Source organism: Ovis aries, chromosome 15, assembly GCF_016772045.2.
Source record: "Ovis aries strain OAR_USU_Benz2616 breed Rambouillet chromosome 15, ARS-UI_Ramb_v3.0, whole genome shotgun sequence".
Lineage (NCBI taxonomy): Eukaryota > Metazoa > Chordata > Mammalia > Artiodactyla > Bovidae > Ovis > Ovis aries.
In genome coordinates this window covers 24,777,879-24,804,521 of record NC_056068.1, presented here as the reverse complement: position 1 = coordinate 24,804,521, position 26,643 = coordinate 24,777,879, and the positions used below count along the sequence as shown (strand labels likewise).

The 26,643-nt window shown below is 38.9% G+C and overlaps 1 long non-coding RNA gene and 1 pseudogene across 2 annotated transcripts; both read left to right on the top strand.

The window, feature by feature from the left end:
- Positions 1 to 442: 442 nt before the first annotated feature.
- Positions 443 to 16,834, top strand: LOC121816674 (uncharacterized). 2 transcript variants are annotated; one of them, XR_009596509.1, is made up of 5 exons: positions 443 to 1,409; positions 3,313 to 3,405; positions 4,208 to 4,309; positions 7,409 to 7,485; positions 8,390 to 16,834. It is a non-coding gene; the product is annotated as an uncharacterized LOC121816674 (long non-coding RNA). The 2 variants fall into 2 exon arrangements; XR_006056331.2 differs by having other exon boundaries at positions 1,173 to 1,409; positions 4,208 to 16,834.
- A 1,205-nt stretch (positions 16,835 to 18,039) lies between these two features.
- On the top strand, positions 18,040 to 26,137 carry LOC132657815 (NXPE family member 1-like; annotated as a pseudogene).
- The last annotated feature ends 506 nt before the right edge of the window (positions 26,138 to 26,643 follow it).

Here is a 26,643-nt window from a genome sequence, read left to right as displayed (position 1 = left end):
GATTGCTCTTAGCAGCTTTATTTGCAACACCCTAAAACTGGAAAGAACCAAAACGATCCTCAATAGATGAATGGTTATACTATAGTACATCCATAGAGCAGAATGCTACTCAGCAATGCAAAGGAGCAAACTACTGATATATATGACAGCTTGGATAGATCTCAAGGACAGTGTGTTGAGTGAAAAAGTCAATCTCCTAACAGCAAACAGAGTTGTGATCAGCAGAGGTAAGGGATGGTGGGAGGATGAGTGGGACGATAAAGGAGTAGCACAAGGGAGATCTTTGTGGTGATGGAACAGTTCTATGTATCTTGGTTGCAGAGGTAGTTACACAAATCTACACGTGATAAAATGACTTAGCTCTATACATCTGTACACTCAGTGTACTGATGTCAGGTTACTAGTTTTGATATTGTTATGTAAGCTATAATTATTATGCAACAGTTATGTAAGCTGTAACTATTAGGGGAAACTGGATGAAAGACATAGAGGACCTCTCTGTACTATTTTTACAACTTCCTATGAATCAGAGCTTAAACTAAGTGCAAGCCATTGTTCTATATATTGTACGTGTATTAATTCATTTAGCAACCCTAAGAGTTATATAATCGGAAGCTATTGATGAAAGTGAAAGAGGAGAGTGAAAAAGTTGGCTTAAAGCTCAACGTTCAGAAAATGAAGATCATGGCATCTGGTCCCATCACTTCTTGGCAAATAGATGGGGAAACAGTGGAAACAGTATCAGACTTTATTTTTTTGGACTCCAGACTCACTGTAGGTGGTGATTGCAGCCATGAAATTAAAAGACGCTTACTCCTGGGAAGGAAAATTATGACCAACCTAGATAGTATATTCAAAAGCAGAGATACTACTTTGCCAACAAAGGTCCGTCTAGTCAAGGCTATAGTTTTTCCTGTGGTCATGTATGGAATGTGAGAGTTGGACTGTGAGGAAAGCTGAGCACCGAAGAACTGATGATTTTGAGCAGTGGTGTTGGAGAAGACTCTTGAGGGTCCCTTGGACTGCAAGGAGATCCAACCATTCCATCCTAAAGGAGATCAGTCCTGGCTGTTCATTGGAAGGAATGATGCTAAAGCTGAAACTCCAGTACTTTGGCCACCTCATCCGAAGAGTTGACTCATTGGAAAAGACTCTGATGGTGGGAGGGATAGAGGGCAGGAGGAGAAGGGGACGACCGAGGATGAGATGGCCGGATGGCATCACCGACTCAATGGATGTGAGTTTGAGTGAACTCTGGAAGTTGCTGATGGACAGGGAGCCCTGGTGTGCTGCGATTCATGGGGTCGCAAAGAGTCGGACACGACTGAGCGACTGAACTCACTGAACTGAATGACACTAGGACACAAAGAAACTGTTTTCACACATGTGTGAATAATGCCTGGCACTTGGTAAGTCTGTAAAAAAGATTTGATTAATGAAATGAAGTCAGAAAATTATAATGATAGTGAATAGTTAGGAGACTTTAAAACAAAGTTAAGTAAATACTACAGATAAATAATAAAATGCAATATATATAAAATGGGAGCTAAGTGGTTTTTTAGATAGAAGAAAGAGCAAATTTTATGTTATGTTAAAATTTAAGATACAGATTTTAAGTTTTGTTAAATATGGATATTACATTTCAAAATTTCATTAACTATATATGTAAAATAAATATATATTATATTCCATTAATGGTATATGTATATAATAAATATATATAATATATACTAAATATATATAAGATAAAAACATCTAAAACTATGAAGAAGATAAAAGGACAATGAAAACATAATCATCAAGAGAATAAGAAGATAAGCCACAGACTGAGAGAAAATATTTGCAAAAGACATATCTGATAAAAGATTATTACCCAAAATATACAAATGATTCTTAAAGTTTAACAATAAGAAAAATACTCCTATTTTAAAAATGGACCAAAAAACCTGAACATACACCTCACTAACATATGAAAAGATACTCAACATGGTATGTTATCAGGAAATTGAAAATTAAAGACATAATGAGACACTACAATATACATATTAGAATGGCCAAAATGCCAAACATTGACAACATCAAATGCTAAGGAAAATGTGGAATAACAGGAACTCTCATTCATTGCTGGTAGAAATACAAAGTGGTATAGCCACTATGGAAAAGTTTAGTAGTTTCCTGAAAAATTAAACATACTCTTACCATATGATCCAGCAATTATACTCCTTGCTATTTACCCAAATTATCTGACAACATATGTCCATACAAAAATCTCCACATGGATGTTTATAGCAGTTTTATTCATAATTGCTCAAATCTGAAAGCAACCAAGATGTCCACCAGTAGGTGAATGGATAAATAAACTGTGGTGCATTCAGACAATAGAATATTATTCAGAGTTGAAAAGAAATGAGTTATGACAAGACATGGAAGAAACTTAAATGCAAATTACTAAGTGTAAGAAGCCAATCTGAAAAGACTATATGATTTCAACTATGTGACATTTTAGGGCAGTAAAGTTTGCTGTAATAACAAGATTTAAATAAATATACATTCTGCAAAAATAAATAAATAAATAAATAAAATCTTTCTTGCAACAACCAAAAAAAAAAAAATGAAAAGGCTCAATTAGGGAGACAGTAAATGTATATATATTGGAGAAGTGGGTAATGGACAGTTGGAATACAAAGGATTTTAGGGCAGTGAAGCTGTTTTGTGTGATATCATAATGATGGATATATGCCATTATATATTTGTCAAAACCCAGAGAATACACTATACCCTGATGAAAACTAATGTAAACTGTGGACTTTGGGTGAAAATGATGTGGCAGCGCAGGCTTATCATTTGTTACAATGTACACTCGGGAGCATGATGTTGATAGTAGAGGAGGCTATGCACACGAGTGGATATAAGGCATGTGGAAAATCTCTGTACTTTCTGCTCAGTTTTGTGAATATAAAACTGCTCTACTTTTTCAATCATTCCAGTAGGGCAGAAAAGAAGAGGAAAAAAGAGTAAGGTAAATTTTTTAAATTTATTTTTATTGGTGGAAATAAATTCAAATAAAACAAAATCATAACTTTAAAAGGACCAAATTTCTCATGCTAAATGTCAGTGGTTTATAAATTAGAATTAAAAAAAGAAAATTCTTTTCTAAGATGTTCAAAAGATACATCAGAAACGTCATGACGCAGAAAGGCAGAAAGCCAAGTGGAAAACTAGTAAACAAGACCAATGCTGAACATCTATTTCAATGTAAGATGAAATCTTGGGAGAACATAATGACTCATTAATTTTGCTGTCCTCCAACAGTGTCTTCTACTCAGACCATAATCCTGGATCAAGGACCAAGACTAGAACATTTGCCTTTCTGGATCTGGCGTCTGCAAGATGAATCACCAGAAGGTACATTGTCCTGGGGAAATGTCTAGACACAAGGATACAGGGCCTGGAGGCAGGTGAGGCTCTGGGTAAGATGGGATGTCCTAAGATAAGCTTGTGAATCATGTAAATTACAATCTTGGGGTCATCACTAGACTATGAGATTCTTAAGAGCAACAATAGTGTTTCACACACTTACGGTTGCCAGGGTGAAAAGATGGGGGGACATGACAATTAGGGAGCTTGGGATGGACATGTACACACTGCTATATTTAAAACAGATAACCAACAAAACCCTACTGCGCAGCACAGGGAACTCTGCTCAATGTTATATGGCAGTCTAGATGGGAAAGGAGTTTGGGGGAGCATGAATACATGTATATGTATGGCTGAGTTCCTTTGCTGTCTACCTGAAACTATCACAACATCATCACTCCAATATAAAATAAAAAGTTTTAAATAAAAATATAAGAAAAAAGAATAGAGTTTTATTATTCATGCTTGAATCACTAGCACCTAAAACATCATAGGTACTTAGTAAATGTTGGATGAATAAATGAGTGAATTGATTCAGCACATAGTACAGTGTAATATTTTAACTCTTGATTATCATTATAAAATTCATCAATACAAAAATATTGCTGTGTTCTCTCTGTCCCAAAGGCCTGTGACTGGCAAAGGAATATAAGGTTTTCAGAGCACCCAGATAAGCACTGCCCTGGCTTCTCATGTCCGCACTTGTTCATACTTCCCATTTATCTACTGTCGTCCCTTTCCTGAAATGTATTCCTACTAGCTCTTTTCTTACATAGCCTTTTCTCTACAGCAGTGCTTCTCAAAGGATGTTCTACCGACATACATACACAGACCGTGTGCCAGAGCATGGCCTACTTTCTACCACTCCTCAAGATACATACAGAAGTTAAGAGTAAGCATTTGAAACTTTCTAGACCATTTCACATTGCCGTAACATCCATGCAGGTTTTTATTGTGTTTTTAAAAGTCATGGAAGGGACTTCCCTGGTGGCCCAGTGGTTGAGTCTGCCTTGCAATGTGAGGGATGTGAGCTTGATCCCTGGTTGGAGAACTAAGATCCCACAGGCCTCGAAGCAACTAAGCCTGTGGACCACAACTAGAGCCCACATCCCACAGCCACTGAATCCACACAGTCTGGAGCCCACGAGCCACAAGTAAAGAGTCCACATGCCCCAACGGCAAGCTCCTGCAGGATGCAACGAAGATGCTGCCTGCTGCAACTAAGACCCAACACAGCCTGATCAATTAATTATAAACAAATAAATCTTTTTTTTTTTTAAGTCATGGTAGATGACAGTTTGGAAATAAATACTTTGTCCTTCACCACAGGTAGTTTGAGAGGATTTACCCATAGGCTGTTTGCTAAATAAATGCCACTTGTGATCTTTGAAACCAAATCTTAGAAATTGGCTCATGGTTTAGGCACCCAGGCATAGAAAGAGAGTTGAAGAAATAGTCTCATGACAAAACTCAAGGCGCTAAGGTAGGAAGGGCCTACTTAGCAGAAAAGTGAACCACACTACCCCCCTTCACTAACCTACAGAGCACATAACCCTTCCCCTTTTATCCGGTCCTTCTCAAACTGGTAGAGATATCTCAACCATCCATCAGCTTTCTGCATGGTGTCGACAGACAGTATGTCCTCTTATTTGGGGTTGTTTTAAGACTCAGGTTTTCAGGGGACTTCCCTAGCAGTCCAGTGCTTAAGACCCCACACTTCCACTGCAGGGGCAGAGGTTCAACCCCTGGTCAGGGAACCAAGCTCCTACATGCCACAGCGCAGCCAAAGGAAAAAACACACCCCAGATTTTCAGAGGAAAGTCTACTCATACAGTAGAACCACTGGGAGTATTTTTACACTATGACCACAAGGACCTTAGCTGTCTTAGAACTAAGAGATTTCCATTCTCAAGGGTGTCTGGTCATGTATGAGGAGAGAAACAGGAATCTCAAAGAATTTCTGGGAAAACACCCAGTTAGCAGAGCCTGTGGAATTATACTGCCATCTATGTGTGACATTGTCTGGGTGGAAAACATAAGATTATGCCACAGAAATTCAGAATATGGGAGAGATCAATGGGGTCTCAGTTTATTCTGGAAAGGTTTTTGTGGAGATGGGTCTTAAGTTGGGACCGTGTGATTATAGAGTTTGGATGAGTGCAGGACAAGCCATTCCAGGTGGGAAGCTGGATACGTCATAAACCAAGTCAGAAAAGCAGATTTTTTTTATTGTCTTTGAATATGCCTGTATCCTTACAAAGCATTTTGTGTATATGTTTGTCCTTTATATAAATAGTTTTGTAATAAATATTTGTAATATTTCTATTTTATTCACTTGGCACTGATTTTAAAAGACCCCATCTAATTTTGTAAAACTACACATACAGATATACAAGCAACTGAAAAAACTTCTGTGCGTGATTCTTTGTAGACCTAAGAAGTCCTCTGCAATGTGCCCAGACTGAACTGATTGAATTTAGGACACAGGATACGTAATTTCAAACAGGAACGAAAACCACTGTCATGTCACCTTCAAAAATGTTTCTGTGCATTTGTATTTTCATCGGCAGTATAACAGAGTTACATATACAAATGCAATATATATTATGCCCCAGCTGGGTGTAGCCAGCAAGGTAGTGTGGTTTAGCTTTAAAAATATTTAAAGAGGAAGGAGAAAAATTATATAACCTCAATAAATCATAGAAAGCCTTTGACAATTACTCAACTTCTATTAATGACAAAAAAAAAAACACTTAGCAAACTGATTTTTAGGAGAGCTTCCTTCATCTAATAGAATATATTTTAAAAAAAACAGCAAATATTAAACATCATACATTCAATTAGCACAGTGAAATACTAAAATTAACAATGGGAACAAATCAAAGCTGCCCAATATGGTCACTTCTAATTGTCTTTGTTCTCAATAGACTGCTGACACAAAAACACTATAAAAATAATAAAGCGCAGTAGGCGGCAGGGAGGGGAACAGATTGCCTGGGAAACGGCACTAGGTTCTACTCCTTACAATTATGCAGGAAGCCAGGCACCCATCATGGAAGCTCTGTCATCCTCTGCCTGTGTTCATAACTTGGGGTTGATGGACCCTCACATGGACCTCTGGACAGAAATTAGGAAGGCTGTGAACTTGAATGGCAAAAAAGTTACATCCTTATGTTCACTAGCTCCTACATGAGGTTTAGTCATAGTGACAACAAATCCCAGTAGCATTAACACTACCTGTGGCTCAACAGTCAACTGAAATCATGAATTTTCATATCACAATAGAGTCGTTACAGAATCTGGAAATATCACTCATACTTAACATCACTTAAAATTATTATCAAATATTAGACCTGGCTGCTGAGCAACTGAACAACAACAAAAGACCAACTTAAAGAAAAACCATAGAATAAATTGTTGTTGCTTAGTGGCTAAGTCATGTCCAAACCTGCCAGGCTCCTCAGTCCATGGGATTTCCCCAGCAAGTACACCAGAGTGGGTTGTCATTTCCTTCTCCAGGGGGTCTTTGTGACCCAGGGATTGAACCCCCGTCTCCTGCATTGGTAGGCAGATTCTTTACCACTTCACCACCTGGGAAGCCCCACAAAACAAATTAGGTTATTTCAAATATTGTTAACTACACTTTGACATAATTATTTTTTTGTTTTAAATCTATATAAACTTAATTACATTTTCAGCTCTGCCAGAAATGAACTCTTAAACCAGTCAATCAGGAATCACCTGATGAGCACTAGTTAGGTAACATGCTTGGTAGACCCTGCCATCCCTAAAGAAAAGTAACCTTGCAATAACCAACCTAAATTTTTTGGCCTAGTATAACTTCCCCTGTTCTCACTCCCTTCTGTCTGAAAATTTCATTCAGTACAGCTCCTCAGAATTCCTACCTGCTAGACTGGATGTTGTTCAACTCGCAATTATTGCTCAAATAAAATCTTAAAGTTTGTAACATGCCTCCTTTATCTTTCAACAGTTCTAGTGTCAGAAGAGGGAACCAAAGGAGACTCCTGATGGCCTCCAAGCACAAGAAGCAGCTAGGGAAAGGCAAAGGTACACATTGAGACCCTGGGGTTCATTACCTTCCTGCTGCCTCTGGAAGTGTAGGGTAACATAGCAAAAATTAGCATCCTAGCTCCCTGGCTTCTGTGTGATGAACTTTTAGACTTTTGAGCATTTCCTCTTCCAGAAGGGGTTCGGAAACTGACAAGAGTTAGACTAGGTCTGATTTAAAAACTGGACTAGGTATGGGGTCAGATTGGGTTCAATTTAAACTAGATTGAGCCCTGTGTGAAGCCTCAGGTGAATAATATTTTGTTTTAAGGCTGATCAGGTTAACCCTACCAGGGATAATCTTGAATTACAGTGGCAACCATGGAAAACTTTTAATCTAAATAAGTTTATTTATCAGGTACCCTAGATAAAAGGGGTCTCAGACAAGCAATAAGCATAAAAAGGTAGAGGTGAAATTAGTTTTCCTCCTACACAGTTTCCGATGGCCAGGATGAGACCTGCTGGAACACCCCACTCACTCCAGAGCCTGCAGATGGGATGCTAGGAAAACTGGCAGAAGTCAGCAAAGGATGAGAATTCTTCCCAAAGTCAGCTCTCCCAGATTTCTATCTGGGATACCTGGTCAAGAGAAACACAAATTTCCACACTGTTCCTTTCTTTCCAAATTCAGATTGGGGACAAAAATCATTTGCAAGAATTAGATCTTTAGGGATTTCCCTTGTGGTTCAGTGGTTAGTACCTTGCCTTCCAACACGGGGGGGTTGCAGGTTTGATCCCTCGTCAGGGAGCTAAGACCCCACATGTCTCGCAGCCAAAAAGCCAAAACATAAAAGAGAAGCAATACTATAACAAATTCAATAAAGTTTTTTAAAAAAAAAAAAACTTTCTTAAAAAAAAAGAATTAGATCTTTGGATTGTGGCTCATGAATTTAATTTCCTAAAGGAAATCAACCCTGAGTATTCACTGGAAGGACAGTCACTAAAGCTGAAGTTCCAATACTTTGGCCACCTGATGTGAAGAACTGACTCATTTACAAAGCCAACTGGTAAAGACCCTGATACTGGGGAAAACTGAAGGCCAAAGGAGAAGAGGGAAGCCAAAGATGAAATGGTTAGACAGCATCACAGACTCAATGGACATAAATCTGAGCAAACTCCAGGAGACAGTGGAAGACAGAGGAGCCAGGCATGCCACAGTCCTTGGGGTCGCAAAGTGTCAGACATGACTAGGCAACTAAACAGTTTGTTCACTGTCTATTCTTTCTCTCCCAGGAACAGCTTGAGCCTTCATATTTGTTTTGTGTCCTGAGAACCTGGCTTAGCAACTGTCTGATGGGGACCCAAAAAATATGGCCACACAGAATTGTGGCTCACACTCCACTGAATGACTGGACAGAAGCATGGATTAGGGCTAGGGTCCAAACAACTGCTGCCAGCTCTCAGGGCAGTTGTCTAAGTCTTTCTCTTGTTTATCTTTGGATATTGGGAAAGTAGTATCTTGCACCCACTCTGGGGACACCTCTTACATTCGAGGAGTTGTTCAGTACTGTCAGGAGTATTTACTGTTTGTCCTGACTGAAATCTGACAAGTTACTTGAAATCATTTTTAAAGTAGCTTTATGGTCAGAAGTTGGCCAAATTAAAGGCTGATATTCAGAACCTAAGAGGAACTTTCTGTTTATGCCATGCCCCTAAGCTAAAATGAAACTACTTGCCCAGAAAGAAAGAAAAACATTCTGAACCCTTTGTGGGAGGACTTACTGAAATACTCCAAAGACAAACACCTCTAAATCTAGAACACAGGAATCTTTTCACTTCTCTCTTAGCACATTACTTCCCAAGGATTTTTGCAGAAATTAATCCCTGTGGCTAACGATTTGCTACATAAGTGAATATTGAAATGTTTCCGGTAAATAAGGTTCAGGTAACAAAAGGTGTGTTAACATGTCTCTGGTCAATAATGAGTTCATAAAGACCTTCTCTGAGACATAAAGAAGTAAATTGAATATAATGTACTTATATGGGTATGTTACCACCTTGATATCACTCAGTTTTCAACCCAAATCTTTGAGATATTTAAAACAACTCTCCAACAAATTGAGGACAACTTGTACAACTTGTCCTACAAATTGAGAATTTGCAAGAACAAAAAAGATCACCTATCCTTTTTACCAATCCCCAAACCTTCCCTACTCATTTCAAAAGGCCTATAGGTATTGAAAAACCTCTGCCTTTAGGAAACCAAAGTCCTTCTAGGAGGAACTTGTTTTCTTTCTCTGTTCCCTTGAGATATAAATATTCTACTCTGTCTTCTCTAAGAAATGCGGGTCATCTCTTTAAAATGCAAACTTCAGGGGGTCATCCTTATCAGAAGGGGGAAAAAAGGCTATTTATAAGCTAAGTAAATGAAAAATCTTAAAAAATCTTCACTACAAATGTTAACAAAAAGTCTAAGCCTCTTGAACAAGTAATCTGAATTATTCCATCTGTCAGATACACATTTGGGATCTGTCCTTTTATAAACTAAAGTTTATAAAAATTTTGCATTATCATATCTGTCTCATGGCTAAAATTTTAAAATGAAAGTGATACTATGCAGGGCCCCTTGGGCCTCCTGGGCACAAAGGCTTTCTGTGTCCCCCCATTATAGGAAATAGCCTTCACTCAGCCACCACGACCTTCCCTGATTTCCAATGGGCAGATTCAAGCAGTTGTTAACTAGGGAAGGGATGGGATATGAAACCAGGGAGAAACAATCAAGCACAGCCTTGGGGCAAGGTCCTATTTCCCCATGAGTGTATACATACAATATCTTTGAGCTACTTTACAGAAACTCAAAGCCCCTCCAGGTGGGAGAAGCTAATGATTAATGATGGCATGCTGCCCAAAAGCATGTAGACCCCAGATCAGTTAGACCTGAAACCTGATGATACCGACTGCTACTTACCTCACCACCAGCCCATCAGAAGAATGTCCAGGAGCTGATCACACCCTCTTTAAACAACTACTATTAATATAAATATTATAGCTCTCATAGCTCAGTTGGTAAAGAATCCATCGGAAATGCAGGAGACCCCAGTTCAATTCCTAGGTTGGGAAGATCCTCTAGAGAAGAGATAGGCTACTCATTCCAGTATTCTAGGGCTTCCCTTGTGGCTCAGCTGGTAAAGAACCTGCCTGCGATGTGGGAAATCTGGGTTTGACCCCTGGGTTGGGAAGATCCCCTGGAAAAGGAAAAGGCTATCCACCCCAGTATTCTGGCCTTGGACGGTATAGTCCATGGGGTCACAAAGAGTCAGACACAACTGAGCGACTTTCACTTTCATTAATATAAAACTTCTCACTATCTTCCCTAAGTTGGGACACATAGTTTTGAGGGCATTAACCTGTTGTGTCCCCCTTTGCCTGGTCTCACATCCCCTTTCTCTCATACCATTTTCTACCCACCCAAAACTCTGCCTCTGAGATTTGATTCAGTACTAGGGTACAGAGAAGCTGAGCTTTTGGCATCAAAAGCTGTAAGATCTCTGTTGGAATCTGTCTGTATGCTTATGCATGTCTATGTATACATATTATAGATATGTGATATTGTTTCTACTCTGGGAGGTATTGCCAAACTTAATTTGTAAAGAGTTCTATTTAATTGACTTAAATTAAGTATACTGTCAGGAATATAGAAACTAGAATGTTTTTCAAGTTCACATGATCTAGAATAATCTTTAGTAAATAAAAGCTAGTTTAAGTGTTGGTTCAGTTAAAACAGGACTATCTTTAGAGTTCTCAGTGTTCAAATATAATGCAGACATATAACTTTTATTCTACTTAACTTTACTGAAAACTAAATATGCTCACATTATCTCTGTTGCATAATTTGCCAGCAAGAAAGATAACTTAAGCTGATAGTTAGCGTTTAATGTCTCATAAGGCTTGTATGAGTAATCGAGACATCACTGTCAAGAACAAGTAAGTTAAAAAGATATAAGTAAGGGAAAATTTATAAATGAACTTTTCAACAATAATTATGCTTTATGATAAGTCTACATAAGAATGGTTTCTAAATCATTTTAAAAACTTGAAATCTTAAAGTTATATTGATACAAATTAAATGATGGCTATTCACTGAATAGCTAGATCATTTTCAACTAAGATAAAACACTGAAGTATTAATTACTGAACATAGGTTTATTCATTTTGGTTTCATTTTATAGAGGAGCTAAAGATATTTGAGCTTATTAGCAAACATGTTTTTGAGACATTAAAAAACTTACTATAAGAAGGATATACTTCTAGAAATTATTAAATGTATCTATAAATTTGGCAATCCATACATAGAGTCCTAGTGTAACAGTCCACAATTGCTAACTTCATAGTTTCCAAGAGGAGTTAAAGATTCTAAGGACTAAGGGTTCTAATCAGGGGGAGATTAAGATGGCAGAATAGGAGGATGTGGGGTTCACCTCCCCCCACAGACACATCAAAAATACCTCTACACGTGGGGCAGTTCTCATTGAAAACAAACTGGAGCCTGGCAGAAAGACACTTGAACAATCAAGGCTGTAAGAAAGATGATTGTGGAGTCAGGTAGGAGGGAAGAGAAGCGATCAAGTTGGGACCAGCACCCCTGGTAGAGGACACCTGTGAAGAGTGGGATTACACAAGTTCAAAGATCCTCCCTGGGGGTAAGCAGGTAGAGCCACATAGTGGGCAACCCAAACCTAGGCTCTGACACCAGGAAGATGAGTCCCCTTAGCTGGTTTGAAAACCAGTGGGACAAACAGGAGGACTGTAAGAAACTTAGATTCTGTCTGTGAGGAGCACACATGCACACACTTGCTTACTCCCAAAACTAGGCGGATGAAGCAGGCTGAAATGGCCCAGGACTCTGGCCAGTGTCCAGCAAACCCCAGTGTGAGCCCCAGCCTGAGATGAGCACCCGTTCTAGCCATCCTTGCCCTCTGGCAAGTCTCCACAGTGGAATGGGGCTGCAGCAGCTGAGGAGCGTGTGCAGTCGTGAAGCACAGAGCCAGCACAGACCCAGAATGCCATTGGAACGGGGCAGGGATGGCCACCGCTAGCACTCGTGGAGGCAGTATATATGAAGCTGTGCAGAACTCTGACCGGGGCCAGGAGGACCACAGCCCATGCCCCTACCTACACCAGCTGCCTGCAATATCCCCTCACCTCTAGGGCAAGGGTACTGAGAGTGGGAAGCACACGCTTAGAGGAAATAGAGCCCGCTCACACACTCGATCCTGAAAGCACCTCCTCTCGCATCAAGAGATGAGACCACACACACAATAAGGAGGTGGTGGCCATGGGGCAGAGGAGAAACCCTGAGTCACGAGGGCTCTGGCTCTAGCCCTTCCGTCTCTAGCCCTGCCTTCTACCAAGGTGACAGCTGCCAGCAAACCCTGGGGGAAAGCATGATTCATGCTTATGTCAGATCCAGCTCTCTGATCAAAGCCACTGGAAACACACACACCATATAAAGTTACTTCCACAAAAGGACACTGCTTCAAGATCAAAAGAGCTAACTGGTCCCCTAATTTCATAGAGATAAAGAAAGGTAAGGAGAATGAGAAGACAAGGAATTTGTTTCAAATGAAAGAACAAGAAAAACTACTTTAAAAAAAACCTAATGAAACAGGGACTTCCATGGTGATACAGTGGATAAGAATCTGCCTGCTAGCGTAGGAGACACAAGTGCAATCCCTGGTGCTGGAAGATTCCACATGCTGTGGGTATCTCAGCCTGGGCAAGACAACTACTGAGCCCAAGGCCACTCCTACTGAAGGCTGTGTGCCTAGGGCCTGTGCTCTGCAACAAGAGAAGACAGCACAGAGAAGTCTGTGCACTGCAACCAGAGAGTACCCCCTCTCCACAATTAGAGAAAGCCCATGTGTAGCCACAAAGACCCAGTGCAACTAAAAATGTTTTTAAAAGTAAATAAATAAACATTTTTTAAATATTTGTTTTAAACACAGGGAGCAATGGAAAAAACTAATGAAACAGAAATAAGTCATTTACCAAATAAAGAAGTCAAAGAGTTAGTAATTAAAACACTAATACGATTAGAGAATAAATGAGCACCAAAGTGTAACAAGGAATTGGAAAGTATTAAGAAAAAAGAACCAATCAACTTGAAGAGTTCAATAACTGAAATGGAAACACACACACACAAGCAATTAACAGCAGGTGATACAGAAGAATGCAGAAGCGATCTGGAAGACAGAATAATGGAAATAGCCCAATCAGAACAAGAAGAAAAGGACAAATTAAGAAAATGAGGACAGTTTAAGGAACTTGTGGTACAACACCAAGAATGTTAACATTGGTATTTTAAGGGGCCCAGAAAGAAGAGAGAGAAAAAAGGATCAAAAATGTATTTGATGAAATTATGTCTGAAAACTTCCAAAGTGTGAAGAAAGAAACATATCCAAGTACAGGAAGCACAGAGGGTCCCAAACAAGACAAACCCAAACAGACCCATAAAAAGGCAAATAATTAAAACAGCAGGAGTTAAAAATAGAGAATTCTAAAGGCAATAAGAGAAGAGCATACAATCACACACAAAGGAAGCCCCATACAGCTATCAGCTGACTTTTCTGTAGAAACATTGTAGGCCAAAAGGGAATGCCAGGATATATTCAACATACTAACAGGGGAAAAACCTGCAACCTAAGATACTCTACCCAGGCATATTATTATTTAAAACTGAAAGAGATAAATAACTTCTCAGACAAGCAAAAACTAAGAGTTCATCAATACTAAAGCTATCCTCAGAGAAATGTTAAAGGGTCATCTCTAAGTGGGAAAGAAAAGGCTACAACTAGAAGTAAGAATCTATAGGAAAGAAAAATCCCACTCGTAAAGGCACATATATAATAAAGGTTGTGGGTCAACAACTTAAATAAGCTAGTACAAAAATTAAAAGACAAAAATTTATAAAATCAACTATAACTACAAGAAAGAGTTAAGGGGTAAACACGAAGATTCAAATATGATGTCAAAAACAAAAAACGTGGTGTAAAGTAAAAACTATAGATCTTCTACAATGTGCTTGAACTTAAATGACTACCAGTTTTAAATTAGTAGATAAAGCTATAGGTCAACATATATTAAACCCCATGGTAACCACAAATCAAAAATCTACAACAGGACATCCCTGGTGGTCCTGTGGTTAAGAATCTGCCTGCCAACGCAGGGGACACAGGTTTGATCCCTGATTCAGGAAGATGTCCCATGCCAAAGAGCAACTAAGCCTGAATACCACAACTACTGAGCCCACAGTCTAGAGCCCAGGCTCCACAATGAGAAGTCTGAGCACCACAGCTAGAGAGTAGCCCTCTCGGGTAACAACTAGAGAAAGTCCAAGTACAGCAATGAAGACCCAGTGCAGCCAAAAATTAACTAATTTACTGCTTTTTTAAAAGCCCATAATAAATACACAAATACTAGAGGGAAAGAACTGATGGGTGTATATGTATATGTGTATATTCAGTCACACTTTTTATTGTTGTTACAAACCTCTGTCTCTATGTTGGGCTTTTGCAGTTCTGTGGAGTTTTCCTTTTTTCTCTCTCTTTTATTATTTTAATTTTTTTAAACCTATTATATTTTTTCTATGTTTATTCCTTTGTTTGCCTTTCCTACTATTCTTTTCCCCTTGCAGTTAATCTTTAATGTATATAAATCCTCTTCATCTACCTCTGTTTAACTTTGCATGTCTATTCTTTCTTATTTTTTTCTTTTCTTTCCTTTCCTCTCAACATATTTGTTAGTTTTGTTTTCATTGCTTTATTCCCCACGTGAAGGCACCTTGCTTTAGTTTTATTTTCCAGTTTGTGCTTTAGTTAGTTTTGTTCTTAACAGGTAAATACTTTTTTTTAATTTCATTTGTTCTCCAGCTCAGTCTACTGTACTGTATTTTTATGGACTGTTTTGACTTTGCTTTTGGGTGTATATGTATACTCCATTATTTTAACTATTATTTGCCTGATTTTGTAACTGCCATTTGTCTGGGGTTCATCTTTGCTTCAGAGAAGGTGATGGCACCCCACTCCAGTACTCTTGCCTGGAAAATTCCATGGATGGAGGAGCCTGGTAGGCTGCAGTCCATGGGGTCACAAAGAGTCAGACACGACTGAGCGACTTCACTTTGACTTTTCACTTTCATGCACTGGAGAAGGAAATGGCAACACACTCCCGTGTTCTTGCCTGGAGAATCCCAGGGACAGGGGAGCCTGGTGGACTGCCATCTATGGGGTAGCACAGAGTCAGACACGACTGAAGCGACTTAGCAGAGGGAAAGAAACACACTCATACCACTACAGAAAATCAGCAAACTACAAAGGGAGAAATTAAAAGAAGAAGAAAAGAACACAGAACTACAAGAACAACCAGAAAAAAGTAACAAAATGGAAGTAAGGACACACCTATCAATAATCACTTTAAATGTCAATGGACTATCAAGAGCGAGAGAGATTGACTATCAATCAAATGTCAATCAAGAGAGATAAGGCGGCTGACTGGATAGAAAAAAAGAAAAACACAAGACCCAGCCATATTCTGCTTAGAAGAAACTCACTTCAATGCTTAAGAGACAGACTAAAAGCATGAGGATGGGGAAACACACATCATGCAAACAGAAACAAAAAGCAGGGTGACAGTACTTGTATCAGACAAAACAGACTCTAAAAAGAAAGGCTAAAAGAAAAGACAGAGAGGGAATTATATAGTGATAAAGGCATCAACACAAGAAGAAGATACAATGCTCATTAATACATATGCACCTAACATAGGATTGCCTAAATATATAAAGCAAATATTAACAGACGTAACAAAAAAAAGACAAAAATACAATAATAGTAGGGGACTTTAATGCCCCACTTACATCAATGGACAGATCATCCAAAAGAAAATCAATAAGGAAACAGCAGTCTTAAATGACACGTTAGCCCATTGGATTCAACATATATCTACAGGACAGTCCATCCAAAAATACCATAATACACCTTCGTTTTAAGTGCATGTGGAACACTCTCCAGGATAGATCACATGGTAGCCACAAAACAAGTCTCTATAAACTTTGGAGGACAGGAATTATGTCAAGCATTTTTTGCAACTATAGCAGTATGAAGCTAGAAATTAGTTATAGGAAGAAAAGTGGGGAAAACACAATATTGGGAGATTGAATAACATGCTACTTAAAACTAATGGATCAATGAAGAATCAAAATAGGAATCAGAAAATATCTTGAGAAAAATGAAAATAAAAGCACAAGTTTTCAAATTCTATGGGACGCAGCAAAAGCAGTTCAATAGGGAAGTTTATAAGTGATACAGGCCTACATCAAGAAACAAGAAAAATCTCAAACAACCAAACCAAATCTAAAGTAATTAGAAAAAGGAAAACAAATGAAGCCCAAATACAACAAAGGGAAAGAAATAATAAAGATAACAAGGAAATAAATAAAACTGAAACCAACGACATGAAAGAGAACATCAAAGAAAAACCAAGAGTTGATTTTTTGAAAACATAAAAAAATGATAAACCTTTACTCAGGTTCATTAAGAAAAAAATAGAGAAGACCCAAGAAAAATAAAACAAGAAGAAAAAGAGAGAATAAATAACAACCAATATCACAGACATACAATCCTAAGAGAATACAATGTTATTTGTCAATAAATTGGAAAACCTAGGAAAAATTGTAAGTTTCTAGAAACATACAATCTTCAAGATTGAATCATGAAGAAACAGACAATCTAAACAGATTGATCACTAATAGTGAAATTGAAAATGTAATTAAAAAAAAACAAACACTTCCTAGAAAACAAAAGTTCAAGACCAGACAGCTTCACAGGGGAATTTTACCAAATGGAAAGATCATACCCATGCTTCTCAAACAATTCCATAAACTTGCAGGGGAAGGAAACACTCCCAATACATTTAATGAAGCCACCATACCCTGATGCCAAAAGCAGGAAAAGACCCTACAAAAAAGAAAATTATAGGCCAACATCTTTGATGCATAATGGATGCAAAAATCCTCATAAAAATATTAACAAACCAAATTCAATAATATATAAAAAGATAATACACCATGATCAAATGAGATATATTCCAAGGATTCAAGGAATAATAATTCAGTGTAACATACCATATTAACAAATGGAAGCATAAAAATTCAATGACCATCTCAAAAGATGCAGAAAAAGCATTAGACAAAATTCAACATCCATTCATGATAAAAACTCTCACCATAGTTGGAATAGAAGGAACATATCTCACCATCAGTTCAGTTCAGTTCATTCGGTCAGTCGTGTCCGACTCTTTGCGACCCCATGAATCGCAGCACGCCAAGCCTCCCTGTCCATTACCATCTCCCGGAGTTCACTCAGACCCACGTCCATCGAGTCCGTGATGCCATCCAGCCATCTCATCCTCGGTCGTCCCCCTCTCCTCCTGCCCCCAATCCCTCCCAGCATCAGAGTCTTTTCCAATGAGTCAACTCTTCGCATGAAATGGCCAAAGTACTGGAGTTTCAGCTTTAGCATCATTCCTTCCAAAAGAAATCCCAGGGCTGATCTCCTTCAGAATGGACTGGTTGGATCTCCTCGCAGTCCAAGGGACTCTCAAGAGTCTTCTCCAACACCACACTTCAAAAGCATCAATTCTTCGGTGCTCAGCCTTCTTCACAGTCCAACTCTCACATCCATACATGACCACAGGAAAAACAATAGCCTTGACTAGACGGACCTTAGTTGGCAAAGTAATGTCTCTGCTTTCGAATATACTATCTAGGTTGGTCGTAACTTTTCTTCCAAGGAGTAAGCGTCTCTTAATTTCATGGCTGCAGTCACCATCTGCAGTGATTTTGGAGCCCCAAAAAAATAAAGTGGGACACTGTTTCTACTGTTTCCCCATCTATCTCCCATGAAGTGATGGGACCAGATGCCATGATCTTCGTTTTCTGAATGTTGAGCTTTAAGCCAACTTTTTCACTCTCCTCTTTCACTTTCATCAAGAGGTGTTTTAGCTCCTCTTCACTTTCTGCCATGAGGGTGGTGTCATCTGCATATCTGAGGTTATTGATATTTCTTCCGGCAAGCTTGATTCCAGCTTGTGTTTCTTCCAGTCCAGCGTTTCTCATGATGTACTCTGCATAGAAGTTAAATAAGCAGGATGACAATATACAGCCTTGACGTACTCCTTTTCCTATTTGGAACCAGTCTGTTGTTCCATGTCCAGTTCTAACTGTTGCTTCTTGACCTGCATACAGATTTCTCATGAGGCAGGTTAGGTGGTCTGGTATTCCCATCTCTTTCAGAATTTTCCACAGTTTATGTGATCCACACAGTCAAAGGCTTTGGCACAGTCAATAAAGTAGAAATAGATGTTTTTCTGAAACTCTTGCTTTTTCCATGATCCAGCGGATGTTGGCAATTTGATCTCTGGTTCCTCTGCCTTGTCTAAAACCAGCTTGAACATCAGGGAGTTTACGGTTCACATATTGCTGAAGCCTGGCTTGGAGAATTTTGAGCATTACTTTACCATCATGTGGGATGAGTGCTATTGTGCGGTAGTTTGAGCATTCTTTGGCATTGCCTTTCTTTGGGATTGGAATGAAAACTGACCTTTTCCAGTCCTGGGCCACTGCTGAGTTTTCCAAAGTTGCTGGCATATTGAATGCAGCACTTTCACAGCATCATCTTTCAGGATTTGAAATAGCTCAACTGGAATTCCATCACCTCCACTAGCCTTGTTCGTAGTAATGCATTCTAAGGCCCACTTGACTTCACATTCCAGGATGTGTGGCTCTAGATTAGTGATCACATCATCATGATTATCTGGGTCACGAAGATCTTTTTTGTACAGTTCTTCCATGTATTCTTGCCACCTCTTCTTAATATCTTCTGTTTCTGTTAGGTCCATACCATTGCTGTCCTTTATCGAGCCCATCTTTGCATGAAATGTTCCTTGGTATCTCTAATTTTCTTGAAGAGATCTCTAGTCTTTCCCATTCGGTTGTTTTCCTTGATTTCTTTGCACTGATTGCTGAAGAAGGCTTTCTTATCTCTTCTTGCTATTCTTTGGAACTCTGTATTCGGATGCTGATATCCTTCCTTTTCTCCTTTGCTTTTCGCCTCTCTTCTTTTCACAGCTTTTGTAAGGCCTCCTCAGACAGCCATTTTGCTTTTTTGCATTTCTTTTCCATGGGGATGGTCTTGATCCTTGTCTCCTGTACAATGTCACGAACCTCGTTCCATAGTTCATCAGGCACTCTATCTATCAGATCTAGGCCCTTAAATCTATTTCTCACTTTCACTGTATAATCATAAGGGATTTGATTTAGGTCATACATGAACGGTCTAGCAGTTTTCCCTACTTTCTTCAATTTGAGTCTGAATTTGGTAATAAGGAGTTCATGATCTGAGCCACAGTCAGCTCCTGGTCTTGTTTTTGTTGACTGTATAGAGCTTCTCTGTCTTTGGTTGCAAAGAATATAATCAATCTGATTTTGGTGTCGACCATCTGGTGATGTCCATGTGTAGAGTCTTCTCTTGTGTTGTTGGAAGAGGGTGTTTGCTTTGACCAGTGCATTTTCTTGGCAAAACTCTATTAGTCTTTGCCTTGCTTCATTCCGCATTCCAAGGCCAAATTTGCCTGTTACTCCAGGTGCTTCTTGACTTCCTACTTTTGCATTCCAGTCCCCTATAATGAAAAGGACATCTTTTTTGGGTGTTAGTTCTACAAGGTCTTGTAGGTCTTCATAAAACTGTTCAACTTCAGCTTCTTCAGCGTTACTGGTTGGGGCATAGACTTGGATAACTGTGATATTGAATGGTTTCCCTTGGAGACGAACAGAGATCTTCTGTTGTTTTTGAGATTGCATCCAAGTACTGCATTTCGGACTCTTTTGTTGACCATGATGGCGACTCCATTTCTTCTGAGGGATTCCTGCCCACAGTAGTAGATATAATGGTCATCTGAGTTAAATTCACCCATTCCAGTCCATTTTAGTTCGCTGATTCCTAGAATGTCGACGTTCACCCTTGCCATCTCTTGTTTGACCACTTCCAATTTGCCTTGATTCATGGACCTGACATTCCAGGTTCCTATGCAATATTGCTCTTTACAGCCCCACAACTAACATTATATTCAGTGGTGAAAAGCTTCAACATGTCCTCTAAATGAAGAATAAGGTAAAAATGTTTCCAACCTATATTTAACAGAATATTGAAAGTCGTAGCCAGAGTAATCAGAAAAGAAAAGGAAATAAAAGACATTGGGAAGGGAAGAAGTAAAACTACCTCTTGCAGATGACATAATATAACATACAGAAAACATAAAGTCTCTATCAAAAAACTATTAGAACTGACAGATTAATTCTGTAAAATTGCAGGATACAAGGTTAGTTAATATAGAGAAATCTGTATACAGTAATACTGAACTACAAAAACAAAAATCAACAAAACAATCCCATTTACAATTGCACTGACAAAACTAAAATCCTTAGAAATAAACTTTACCAAGGAGGTGAAAGACCTACATTCTGAAAAACCATGACATGGATGAGGGAAATTGAAGTCAATACAAATAAATGGAAATATATCTCATGGATTAGAAATGGAAATCTATCTACATGGATTAGAAGAATTAACATTGTTAAAATGGCCGTACTACCCAAAACAATCTACAGATTTAATGCAACCCCTATCAAAATACAGGCTTCCTTTGTGGCTCAGCTGATAAAAAATCTGCCTGGAATGAGGGAGACCTGGGTTCAAACTCTGGGTTGGGAAGATCCCCTGGAGAAGACAAAGGCTACCCAATCCAGTATTCTGACCTGGAGAATTCCATGAACTGTATATCCATGGGGTCACACAACTGAGTGACTTTCACTATCAAAATACCCAGACATTTTTCACAGAACTAGAACAAATAGTCCTAAAATTTATATATAATCACAAAAGACCCAGAATTGCCAAAGCAATCTTCAGAAAAAAGAACAAAGCTGGAGTTATCACACTGGCTTCAGATTATACTATAAAACTACAGTCATCAAAACAGTATGGTACTGGCACAAAAAACAGACGTACAGATCAATGAAAGAAAATAGAGAGCCCATAAATAAACCCACACACCAATGACCAGGTAGTCTAAAACAAAGGGGAAAAGGATATATAATGGAGAAAAGACAGTCTCTTCAATAAGTGGTACTGGAAACACTGGACAGCCATGTGAAAAAGAATAAAATTAGAACATTTCTCACACCATATACAAAAATAAACTCGAAATGGATTAAAGACCTAAATACAAGACAAGTAACCAAAAAATTCCTGGAAGAAAACAAGGGCAGAACACTCTTTGACATAAGAACAGTATTTTTTGTATCTGTCCCCTTTGGCAAAGGAAACAAAAGCAAACAGAAAACAAACAAAAGTAAAAACAAACAGAACTAATCAAACTTAAAAGCAAAGGAAACCATCGACAAAACCAAAAAACAATCTACTGCATGGGAGAAAATATTTACAAAGATATGAGTGATAAGGGGCTAATATCCAAAATACATAATCAGCTAATACAACTCAATATTTTTTTAAAAAAACTTTGTTTAAATGGACAAAAGACATGAACAGATATTATTCCAAAGAAGACTCACATGGCCAACAGGCATGTGAAAAGATGTTCAATACCACTAATCATCAAAGAAATGGAGATCAAAACCATGAAGAAATATCTCCTCACACGTATCAGAATGGCTATCATAAAAATGTCTACAAATAACAAATGTTGGTGAGGATTTAAGAAATGAGAACTCTAGTACACTGTTAGCGGGAATGTAAATTGGTGCATCTACTATGAAAAAATAGCATGGAGGTTCCTTAAAAAACTAATATAGAGTCACCATACAATCCAGCAACTCCACTCTTGGGCATATATCTTGAGAAAATTCTAATTAGAAAATGTTCATAGCAGCACTATTTACAATAGCCAACACATAGAAATAAACCAAGCACCCATCAACAGATGAATGGGGTAAGAAGAGGTGGAATATAAGTACACAATAGAGTATTACTCAGCCATAAAAAAAGAAGGAAATATTGCCACTTGCAGCAACGTGATGGACCTAGAGATTATTATAGTCAGGTAAGTCAGATAAAGACAAATCTATATGATCTCACTTATATGTAGTATCTAAAAAATAATACAAGCAAATCTATACACAAAACGGAAGCAGACTTACAGACGTATTATAGAACACACACTTATGGTTACCAAAAGGGAAAGAGGGATGGGGGAGGGGTAAACTAGAAGTATGTTGTTAACAGATGTAGATCAAGTGGATAAGCCACAAAGATTTATTGCGCATGCCATGCGCTCAGTTGCATCTGACTCTTTGCAGCTCCATGGACTATATATAGCCTGCCAGGCTCCTCTGGCCATGCGATTTCCTGTGCAAGAATACTGGAGTGGATTGCCATTCCCTCCTCCAAGGGTCTTCCCAATCCAGGGATTGAACCCGTCTCTCCTGTGTCTCCTGCACTGCTGGTGGATTCTTTACCCACTGAGCCACTGGGGAGGCCCCATTGTATAGCATAGGGAACATTATTCAATATAATGTAATAACCTATAGTGGAAAATAATCAGAAATAAATATACATGGATATAACCTAATCATTTTACTGTATACCTGAAACTAATACAATATTGTAAGTCAATTACAATTCAATTGAAAAGAAATACATAGAATTTTAAATTATTTGTGGGAAAATTAACAAATTTATAATATTAAGCTCTAATACTTTTTAAAATGTTAAAGTTTTTCACTCAAGGTCTTTAAAAATGTTCTTCAAAAGAGTTTTCAAAATGCCTTCATCACAGTCAGAGATTATCTTCTATTGTATTTTCTGATGATTATCACTGTTATAGACAAATGCTATTTTTACAAGTTTATTTTGATCCAGCTCCTGTTGACTCTCGTAATACTAATAATTTGCTAACTCTGGTGGGGATTATTTTGTGGACAATAACAACATCTGCAAAAAATAAAATTAAAAAGAAGAAAAATGAAAAATAAGACAGCTTGCTTCTTTCCTTACAATTCTCATACACTTAATTATTTGTTTCATTTTGTTTTAATGTTCATAACTTTTAAGGTGGTAAACATGTTTGTCTTATTCCTGACCTTGAAAGGAACTTGGGCTCTATTAATCTTTCTTTTTAATTATATCTCATTTTCTTGTTTATTGTCCCTTTTGGTTTACTCTATTGCTTTGTACAAACCACAAGGGTTTTATTGATTGACGCTGGGGTGCAGTGGATCTATTTTTTTGTTTGTTTGTTTAGGCTTTATGTGTGTTCCAAAGTACAAGAGGGTTGACAATCACCAGTCTATAATCATTGTTCTCATACTTATCAGACTTGATTGCAAGTGAGGCTTTAGAAAACAAAAATAAACTCCTGGACAAGGCATTTAGCAATTATGATTCAGTTTATCTGGGCTGTAGCTTGAGAATCCATATTTTTTGAAAAGTTTGCAGGTACCTCTGACCATCAACAGGATTTAGAAATCACTGAATTTGAGTACCTATAAAAACATGGTCTAGTGTGAAAAGGATAAAAAGGAACCTCTAAGCTTCTGATGATTTCTCAGTAAGAAGTTGACAGATGTTTAGGTGACTTGGGGGAAAATCTGTAGATGGTAAGTCATCCCAGAAGAGGAAATCATATTAGTAAAAACCAAGAGCTGAAGGAAAGGAAGGTCACTTCCTGAAAAATACAGTTACTCATGAAAATGTAACATGCAGAAAAGGAGTGGCAGGAACAAGAGAGTTAAAACAGAGGCCACAGAATAAAGCCATACTAAGACTGAACTTTACCCCAAGAGTAATGAGAAGCCATTGAAAGGGTTTCAGCAGGGAAGGACATGAGTAGAGTCTTGCTGGAGAAGGGCTGATGTAGTAACAATGGAGAAAATTAATTGGAGAGAAAGCAGGATGGAAGCCCTGACCCTTGGGATGACTACTACAATTCAGGCAATGAATGATGGTAACTTGAACTATAATACAATTACAGATAGGTAAAAGATGTATATAAGTAGAACTAACAGACAGTAACGATGACTGGTGATAAGATGTCTAAGAAGAGGAAGAGCAAATGCACTGGAATCAATTCATTACTCATAAGTATTCTCTGAGCTCTGTATTTTGGATTTAATATATTTATCTAAAAGTGTTGAGGCATTCTGTAAAACAATGAGGTTAAAGATAAATGTTTGTGTCTTATTCAAAATTGCCAGAGTTTAAATAAAACTGATGATAATATGTATATAAATATTCAAATACATAATAAGTAAAAATGATTTGGATGGGTTCATTTCAGAGTATGTCACATTCCTTGCCATTTCAGTTTTGGTCCACTCTAACAGCCATTTCCCTACACCACCGGAGTGAAAGTGTGAATTGCTCAGTCATGTCCGACTCTTTGCAATCCCATGGACTTTACCCACCATGCTCCTTTGTCCATGGAATTTTCCAGGCAAGAATACTAGAGTGGGTTTCCATGCCCTTCTTCAGGGGATCTTCCCGACCCAGGGATTGAACCCATGTCTCCTGCATTGCAGACAGATTCTTCACCATCTGAACCACCAGGGAAGCCCTGGAACAGCTCCACCAAGTCCCGCGACCCTAAAATACCACCAAGCCTGTTAAAGTCACCAACAGAGACTGAGCCGTGGATAGAGAGGATCGTGGAGAAACTAGACCAGCTCATCCCACCCAGACCCTTCACCAACAGGAGCTCCACCACCAGCGCCACACACAGCAGAGCCACCCTCCTCAGCCCTCAAGACACATACTGCAGGGGGGACCAGCTGGACGTCCTGCTGGAGGTGAGGGACCACCTGGGACGCAGGAAGGAATATGGCAGGGATTTCCTCAGGGCCAGGATGTCCTCCCCAGCCCTGGAGGCAGGTGCTTCTGGAAAGGTGACAGACTTCATCTACCTTGTGAGCTTCACTCTGTTCTGGGAGGGCCAGGTGTCCCTGTCTCTCTTGCTTATCCACCCCAGTGAAAGGGTCTTGGCTCTCTGGAGGGCCAGGAACCAAGACTGTGACAGGGTTATTTTCAAAGGCAGGGCTGTTAATAGCCCCACCCATATCCTCCTTGAATGTGGCCTAACTCTAAGCCCAAGTGCCGAACTGTGACACTTGAGAGAAGCCTTCTACTGTCTGAGGCCTTAACATGTCCCCTGTGAGGTCCTGACTGGTATGACCACCAGTAACTGAGAAATTTCTTATCTTACTGTCAAGAAAGAAAGCCCTTTTTTCACAGGTAAGTATACCTTTAGATACCTGAGAGGTGCCAACAGGCACCACTACATACAGTTCAGTTCAGTCACTCAATAGTATCCAACTCTTTGTGACACCATGGACTGTGACATGCCAGGCTTCCCCATCCATCACCAACTCCTGGAGCATGGTCAAACTCACATTCAAGTCGATGATGCCATCCAACAATCTCATTCTCTGTTGTCCCCTTCTCCTCCTGCCTTCAGTCTTTCCAGCATCAGGGCCTTTTCCAATGAGTCAGTTCTTCGCATCAGGTGGCCAAAGTGTTGGAATTTCAGCTTCAGCATCAGTCCTTCCAATGAATATTCATGACTGATTTCCTTTAGGATGGACTGGTTGGATCTCCTTGCAGTCCAAGTTACTCTCAAGAGTCTTCTCCAACACCACAGTTCAAAAGCATCAATTCTTTGGCACTCAGTTTTCATTATAGTCCAACCCTCACATCCATACATGACCACTGGAAAAACCATAGCTTTGACTAGATGACCTCTGTTGGTAAAGAAATGTCTCTGCTTTTTAACATGCTATCTAGGTTGGTCATAGCTTTTCTTCCAAAGAGCAAACTACGTGCCCACCTCAATTAATAATGGGCATGACCCTCTCAGATGCCTCTGCTACTCAAGGTCTGGCTAGGTATATGGTGTCTTCCTGAGCCCCCTACTCATGACTCCCCCCACCAGGGTTGGCATTCTCACTCAGATGTTCAATAAAAAAGGACTGCCGAGGAGGAATTGTGTATTATGTATGTCCTTTTCCATCATGCCCTATGGTAATCCCAGATCTCGTCATGTCTTTTACTGTAGACCTAAGTTTTACAAAATATGTTCAGTGGAGAAGTTTTC